The sequence below is a fragment of the Crocodylus porosus genome, unplaced genomic scaffold, assembly GCF_001723895.1.
Source record: "Crocodylus porosus isolate Cpor-Errol unplaced genomic scaffold, CroPor_comp1, whole genome shotgun sequence".
In the NCBI taxonomy this organism is placed as follows: domain Eukaryota; kingdom Metazoa; phylum Chordata; order Crocodylia; family Crocodylidae; genus Crocodylus; species Crocodylus porosus.
Window position 1 is genome coordinate 218,323,174 of NW_017728886.1, and position 8,143 is coordinate 218,331,316.

Sequence of the window (8,143 nt, forward strand, 5' to 3'; positions counted from 1 at the left end):
AATATTGTTTAGTGGTAGTAAATAGCTTTACTAAGTGGCTCAAAGCAATGCCAATTAAGAATAACACAGCCTAAACTATTGTCAGGGTTTTGGTAGAGTAACTATTCTTTCACTAGGTAACCCCTCTGGAAACTGATTTAGATCAAAGACCCCATTTTACAGCAGATATCACCAAGGGGGGATGCACAGCACTAGTATAAATCAGGCTGTATACTGCTAGTTGTTCCCAGAGTTTGGGCCAGATGGAACAATCAAACTGCACCATAAAAACTGCCTTAGTCAAAGTGGCTAACCAGCAGCATAAAGACTGGATCTGCCTTTAATTTTGATGGTGATTTGAGGGACCCCAGCAGCATGGGATCATAACTCACACAACCATGACTGGGAGAGAAATGCAGTTTCCAGAACACTGGTGGGTAAATGGGCCTCCAGATGAAATGCAGGGCCAAATTCTGACAGATGACTGGGTCCAGACCTTGTTAAGGGCCATAGCAGTCATTGAAAAGCAAGTGGCCACAGTACTGAAAGGCAATCTTAAAAGTATCAGAAGATGGGATTTTTATTGCACTGCCAGGAGTGGGAGGTAAGGGGACAAATGATGCATCAATCAATCAAGAAAAAGGATAGTTCATTAAGTCCTTTATGGATGAGGCCACTCCAAATTGTTAGTAAGGTCAGCCCCACAGTATACCAGGTAGAAATTTGACAAAATAAATGATTGGTACAAAATTGGTTCCACTCCTCCAAGTTGAAGGCATGGAAGGGGTAATAACATGAAGCGATGACCTCCAATTCTTTTGTTTTTCAGAATGAAGCCAATAATCATAATGTTGGTGTTACTGAGCCTAATAGACCCAACAGTAGTGCATGACCACCATCACCACACTATCCACCACAGCAACAACAAGGTGCATACCTACCATTAGAACTGTCTACACCAATTGAATATTTTGCTTTAATTTCACTTCCTGCAGGAACCAAATGGGATACTGGAAGTGGAACCCAACACCACTGTCAGGAACACTTGGATCAAACACCACAGTAATGCTAGGACTTTACCCAGAAAAATGAATGTGTGGTTGCTAATGTGACACGGTTGTACAAGAGTGTAGTAAAAGACTCAGCCAGTAGCATATTGGCTATGGGACACTCAATAACTGTTTTGTTCCCAAATTCTTAATCTAAAACTCATTTTGATGGGCTTAGTTTTGGTAATCCTAGTAGTATGAGACAAACTGTAATGAACTGTGCTTTTTAAATGTTGCACGCATATATAAATTTAAGTAGCTTTAACGTTAGCAATGTCAAAGATTCCTGTAAAAAGAACATGCAAAATAGTGATAAAGGATTCAGCCAATGGCCATACCAAATTATCCCCAAGAAATGGGACAAAATCAAAACAGTAGTACAAGCTGAAAACTGAGACAGGAGAATTGTTAGCAGAGCAGGAACTGCTGGTGCTGCCCTCAACTTCATGAACATAGAACTTTTAGCCAATAAAGAAGCTGAGGCAATGGTGGCATGAAGTGAATTCAACAGAACCCTGGCCAGTTTCATGTTACACATCAGCATGTTTATTAATTTAACAAAAACAGAAATAAAAATATTGGGAGAGTTGTTAATTAAAAAAAAAAAAGCTTAAAAAGACAGTTAATTAACATGACAGAAGAAATGCCAATAGCAGGGGCATGCACCCAAGCAGAGTATCTGTTACATCAAGTGCAAATGCAGTTACTTAGAGATGTAATATTGGAAAATGTTGGAGCAGAATGGATGGAGATTTTAGGAAAAGAATATAAAGATTGGCAACAAAATGGGCATCATAGTAGATAATGGTGACTGGAACCACAGAACGTGGAGGATAAGGACTTAAATTAAGCATGTTAGAAATAAATTGTAGAACCTTGAAATGTATGTACAAAATCAAATTCCCTAACGCTCCTGTTGGGAAAAGGCATACTGGAAAATGGGTTCCACCACACCAATGGGTCACAAAAGATGGAATGCTTATCAATTTAAAATATTGTCAGTTGCAAGAAGGTACATACGGTATATGTGCACCTCATAAACATATAAGTCAATATAAAACACGGGGGTGTAAAAGGAAAATATTATGATGACAAAAGCAAAGTGTATGCTATCCTTGTGAGGAGGATTCATGCACTATGTGTAATAGGAGAATGCCAATGGAAAATCTTAAATGGTGAAACTTACACAATCTCAACCATTCTGTACTAATGTGTTGGGATAATGTTACTGTTTTATGAACTTGTGATGGTGTCAGTTGGAAAGCCTCTCCCATCCATTTGACACAAATAGTAGTTAATCCCCAGTTGTAAACCAAAGTAAAACTTGTATAATAGAGCCTAAAATTACAGCTTCAAAGGAATTATTAAACTAAATGTATAACCCTTACAGAATTGTTAGAAGGAGTAGAAGAAGTTAAAATGCAGTTACTAATAGATAATGGTAAAATCTAAAGCATATTGCAGGAGTGACTGAAGTGGGAAAACATAGATGGTGGGAAGCATTTTTTGTTTGGTCACCAAATGCTGCAGGTGTGTGCAATTTTATGTGACGTCCAATTATGCTTTTGTTGATAGGCCAAGCATTATAAGCTTTAGCTATGTCTGTAATGCTATGTTATATGCACTGTTGTATAATTGGAAGTTTTAATGGTCAGGCAAGTAATGGTGGAATCCCTCCTGTGAACATGACTGAGGCAAGGCTGCCACAATGAAAATGAGTCTCCACTACTAGTTGTACCCCACTAGACATAGAGAACCTTGAGCTTGTGTCCAATACCAGACCTGTGTCATAAAAAAGTGACAGCCTAACCTTGAAAGAGTGGGGGTTGTAGGCCATAAGTGCAGCATAGGCCTTGTTCTGACCTGGGTTATCTTGACATAAGTAGAAGCCATGATAGCCTATACATAGTAAAATTATGGAAATAGGATTATGTATCATAATGAGCTTGCACTGCAAATAATGGTAATGTGTCCTTATAATGTAAGGAAACAAAAGGCAATTGGGTCAAATAGGGAAAACCTGTATTAGATATATAATCTGTGGTCAAGATGTATAAAAGTGGACTTCCCCAAGCTGACTCTGAAAGAGCTACATCAGTAAGAGTCCCTGAAGGAGCAGCAGTGTGTGACCAGCAGATCTGTCTTCCTTCAAAACCAAGGCTATGTAGCACTGTCCTTGCTGATATAAATAAGCTATTGCTATAGTGTATCCCAATCAAGCTTTCGATTCTTGACTGGAGTGGTCTCACTGGTCATTAGTCCCACTCTCAACCCTTTAGAATCTCAGGTAACAGTGTGGAACCAGAAAGGCGTGTAGCATGTCCAGTATTCCAGTATGCAACTTTTAATTCCATATTAATTCCATACAGAGCTAACCCCACCTTCCTAGTCCTTTTTGATATTCTCCTATATATGCATCTAAAAGTCATATTTTCTAGAGCAACACACTAAGAGCTTGTGTTTCATTGGTTATTTAACATTAAGTCCTTTTCTGAGCCACTGCCCTCCAAATTAGAATCTCCCATCTTGTAAGTGTGATTTTTGTTCCTAGAGGTATGCACTTGCATTTGGCTGTGTTAAAATGGAAGTTGTTCAAATGGATATATTTTACCAAGAAACTGAGGTCAATATACCTAACTGACCTGTCCCCATCATATTTATTATTCTACCAATTTTTGCATTATGTCCACATTTTGCCACTAAAGGCTATGTCTATATGTGTGTGAACATTTGTTTCCTTTGGGACAAGAAGCAGTGGCATACTTTGTGCCACTGCTACTTGGCCCTAGGGAAAGCCTGTGCCACGTGCCCTCTGGCACACAGCAGGTTAGCCCAGCTGGGGTAGGAGAGGTTGGGGCTAGCAACTGTGCTGGCCCCAGCAGCCTTACCTTGAGTACTGGGGGCTTTGGGGAGCTGTAACAACGGTGATCCTGCCACTTGAAGCCTGGCCAGCAGCCAGAGTGTGGCTCCAGCCAGCTAGGCTCCAGATTTGGGTGGTGTGAACTGTGCCCATGTACACCTCCCCACTTTTTAATTATGCAGGCTTTTTTGACCCCAGAATCTCCCAGGGTCAACTGCCCCACATACACACAGCTATCTTGCAGCGCAGAGAACACCTGAATGTGTGGTGTGTGGCATCAAATACCGCCAAAGATCTACTCATCTGGACATGGCCAAAAATGTTGACTTTTGGTTCAGATCTCAGATTATGGCATTGAATAGCATTAGGACAAGAACAGATACTTGTAGCATGCCATTAGAAGCACCCCTTTGGATAATAATTTTTATTCACCATTATTTTTTTTAATCTATCAGAAAAACTGTTTTTATCTGTTTAACATGGGTTGAATTGATCTTAGAAGACTAGGTCTAATGCCATTCAGAAGTTCAAGTATAGGCTGACTATTATTTTATCGACAGAACTCATAAACAAATATCAAGTTTGTTTGACAAAATCTGCTTTCCATAAAATAATGTTCATTGGCATCAATTATTTTACCATTGTTTATTATGGTAATGCACAGGGCACAAACATTTAATGATGTTATTGTAAGGCAGCCCTACTCATGGACTTTACTACTTTATTAGTATCTGGCCTCCAGATAATAAAAACAACAAAAAAATAGTGAGTGAAGAATATCAGATATTCATCAGACATTTTCTTTTATTTTAGACTCATAATCTTGTTCTCATTTAATAATACATTTAATTTCTACTTTCCCTGTTCACTTTGACTTTCAGAATACCTTACTGAAAGTCACAAATCTCTTTGCTCTCAATTTATTATTTTTGATGGGAAGATTCCCAGTCTGAGACCTGAACGTTTCACCTAAATCTTGAGACTGTACTTCGTCCTTGATATTCAAGAAAAAACCTGCCAGAAACATCACCTGGAGTTTTTTGGTAGCTGGAGGGCACAATAAAGTCTTTGGTGACTAAGTTCAAATATAAAATGGATCATTTTTTATTTTTTATAAAGATTAATATAAAGATTATGGCTATTTGATCAAGGTCACATTGTATATGCATAAGGACACCCTGTACATATCCAGAAATAATGGTATGTGTTAGTGTTCATGTGTCTGCAATCTGTTATTTTTATATTAAATGATACAGTTGTTTCTAGGTGGTCAGGAAAGTTTGCATTCCAGAACAGGTTATATCTTCATTAGGAGTGACATGCATTGACACAGGCTTAGGATGCTATAGCCTGTTTAATTTATTTACAAGTATATATGAATACAGCCATCAGCTGGCAATGCAAAGTGCAGCTTTAACTCACAGCTGTAACACTCAATTCTATGTTCAAACCTGAAATCCCAATCTGATGGGTGAAATATTCTCTAAACACAAAAGATCCCAGTGCAAGGAACTCTCTCACAGAGAGGAGCTATCAAATTGATTAGACATGACACAGCTAAAGCCACCACTGCATGCCAATATATACTGCCTTAGTGGATCATTATGTGTGTGCCATGCCTAGAGATGCTTATACACCAATATCATCATGCTCATGAGATGTAAATGAAGATGAAATCACCTGGCTTGCTCAAGTGCAACATACTGTAAGTTGGTGTATTTCAGTTCATTTAAATGGGTCTCAGGGAGACATGCAGTTTGTGAGCCATTTGTCTTGATGAGGAGATAATGTTTTCTCATACAGTAAGTGTATGGATTAGATGGAGCAGAATTTAGGAAAAGCCACTTACTTAATAAGTTCTGTTTTTGTTTTACTCCTCTATGTTAAATAGTCTGATAGTGGGGGGGAATTAAGTAATCATTACGGGTCATAAAATTAAATCATTCTAAATATTCCATTACTATATTGACAAGTTTTAAATTTGTGAATTTCCTTTAAGGGAACATTTAATTATACAGTTCATACCCCTTCTCTCTCCCTAGGTCTGTGCAATAAACTGTGAAAATGAATAGACACTTAAAGTTCTGCTTGAGGTATTTAATGCCTGATCCTTTACCTTTTCCCATCTCTCTTGCTGGACCATTGGTGCACAGGTCCACTTTAAAGCAGATATTGCTCAGACCACCAAATACAAAGTAATGTCTCATTTCAGAGATTACACTCAGCACAGTATATTTTGTGCTTACAGTGAACCAATTCTAGTGACTTTTGACATTGCAATATATTAAATATTCCAGTGGTTGAGACTGGGAGATGGAAGATGAAAACCGACTTAGGAGACAACTCTTCAATTCTACTTCTGAAACCAACTCCTTCTTTTGGACTTTGGCAAGATATTTAATCTCCCTATCTTTTTTACTTTCCATACTGCACAGATGTTGCGTGCACATTAATTTGCTAATGCTGCAGTTTTATTTATAGGTATTATTAATTAGAGTACACTTAGGGGGTTTTTTAGGCCTATTTTGAAAGTAGCTGACTCACCATGTAATGTGAGTGAACTGCTCTCTTCAGGTCTACTATGACAACTTGTAATTTAAGGTTATGCATATCGAACTAAATCTTCCATGAGACTAAGGACTACCGACTCTTTCGTAGTTTTTTTTTCCTTTTGTCTATCTGTATCACCTGTTGTCTCCGTCTTACTTTGTAAGCTCTTTGGCATTTTGTCTGTTATTATGTTTGGTGTTTCTACTGTGAAAAGGCTCCTACTTTTTTTTTTACTTGCAGCTCCTAAATTCTACAACACAACAAATAATGAATGACTTACAAACATAGCACTAGTCACTTTGGGTATGTCCATGCTGTAATCCAAAAACATAAATGAACTTTTTTAAAACTGGTCAAATCAGGTACTGTAAGAGTGCAGGTACACATGCACTTTACTGTGGTCTTAACTAATTAGCTGTGCAGTAAAGCGTCATGGACTATACATGCACTGGTATTAGGGCACCTTAGGTTAAGAGCCATGCGCATGATCAGAGGTCGGGAAAACAGACCTTACGACAAAAGGCTGAGAGTTATGGGACTTTTCAGCCTGGAAAAGTGCAGGCTCAGGGGCAATTTGATGGTCACCTATAAGTTTTTAAGGGGTGTTCACCAGGATCTGGGGAACGTTTGTTCATCAGAGAACCCCAAGGGATGACAAGTTCGAACCGTTACAGGCTCCTGCAAGACCATTTCAGGCTGGACATAAGAAAGAACTTCTTTACTGTCCGAGCTCCCAAGGTCTGAAATAGCCTGCCATCAGAGGTGGTTCAAGCACCTACTTTGAATGCCTTCAAGAGAAATTTGGTTGTTTATCTTGCTGGGATCCTATGACCACAACTGACTTCCTGCCTCTGGGCAGGGGGCTGGACTCGATGGTCTTCTGAGGTCCCTTCCAGCCCTAACATCTATGAAATCTATGAAGTTAACTTTGCCATAAGATAGTACTTTTGGGGACAGTACTATCTTATGGCAGAGTAATTAAGTGTGATGAAATGAACATATAGACAGTGACAGGGGCTGGCTGGGGCGCAAAGGTGCTAAAGTATGGGGGCTGCCTGCTCCCTAGCCACACAGCTCTGCAGGTTCTCTACCCTTGTGCCTCAGGCAGTCCCTCTGCTGCCCAATGCCACCATTTTGGGGCCAATGCTGACCCCCTGAGCCTGCTGCCAGCCTTGAGCTGTTCTGATCTGGCTCAAACTGGTGCTGGCATGGGTGCATGTATAGATGTTGTGCCCAGGTATAGTTGACACCATCTCAAACAGCTGTCTTGCATTAATTGAACATGCACCCTAATAGTAACAAAAAAAGTTTGAGTTGCTAAACCTAGCCAGGGCCCTGGGTAAAAATCTAGTTTCATAGTTGGTAGGGTTGGAAGGGATCTGAGCAGATCATCAAGTCCGACCCCCTGCCATGGCAGGAAAGAGTACTGGGGTCAAACAACCCTGATAAGGTGTTTGTCTAGCCTCCTCTTAAAGACCCCCAGGGTAGGAGCCAGCACCATTTCTCTTGAAAGTTGGTTCCAGATCCTAGCCACCCAGTGAAGTAGCACCTCCTGATATCTAGTCTGAATCTACTCTCTGCCAGCTTGTGACCGTTATTTCTAGTCACTCCTGGTAATGCTCGGGGGAACAGGGACTCCCCCAATGCCTGCTGGTCCCCTCTGACTAGTTTATAACAGGCCACTAGATCCCCCCTCAGCCTTCTC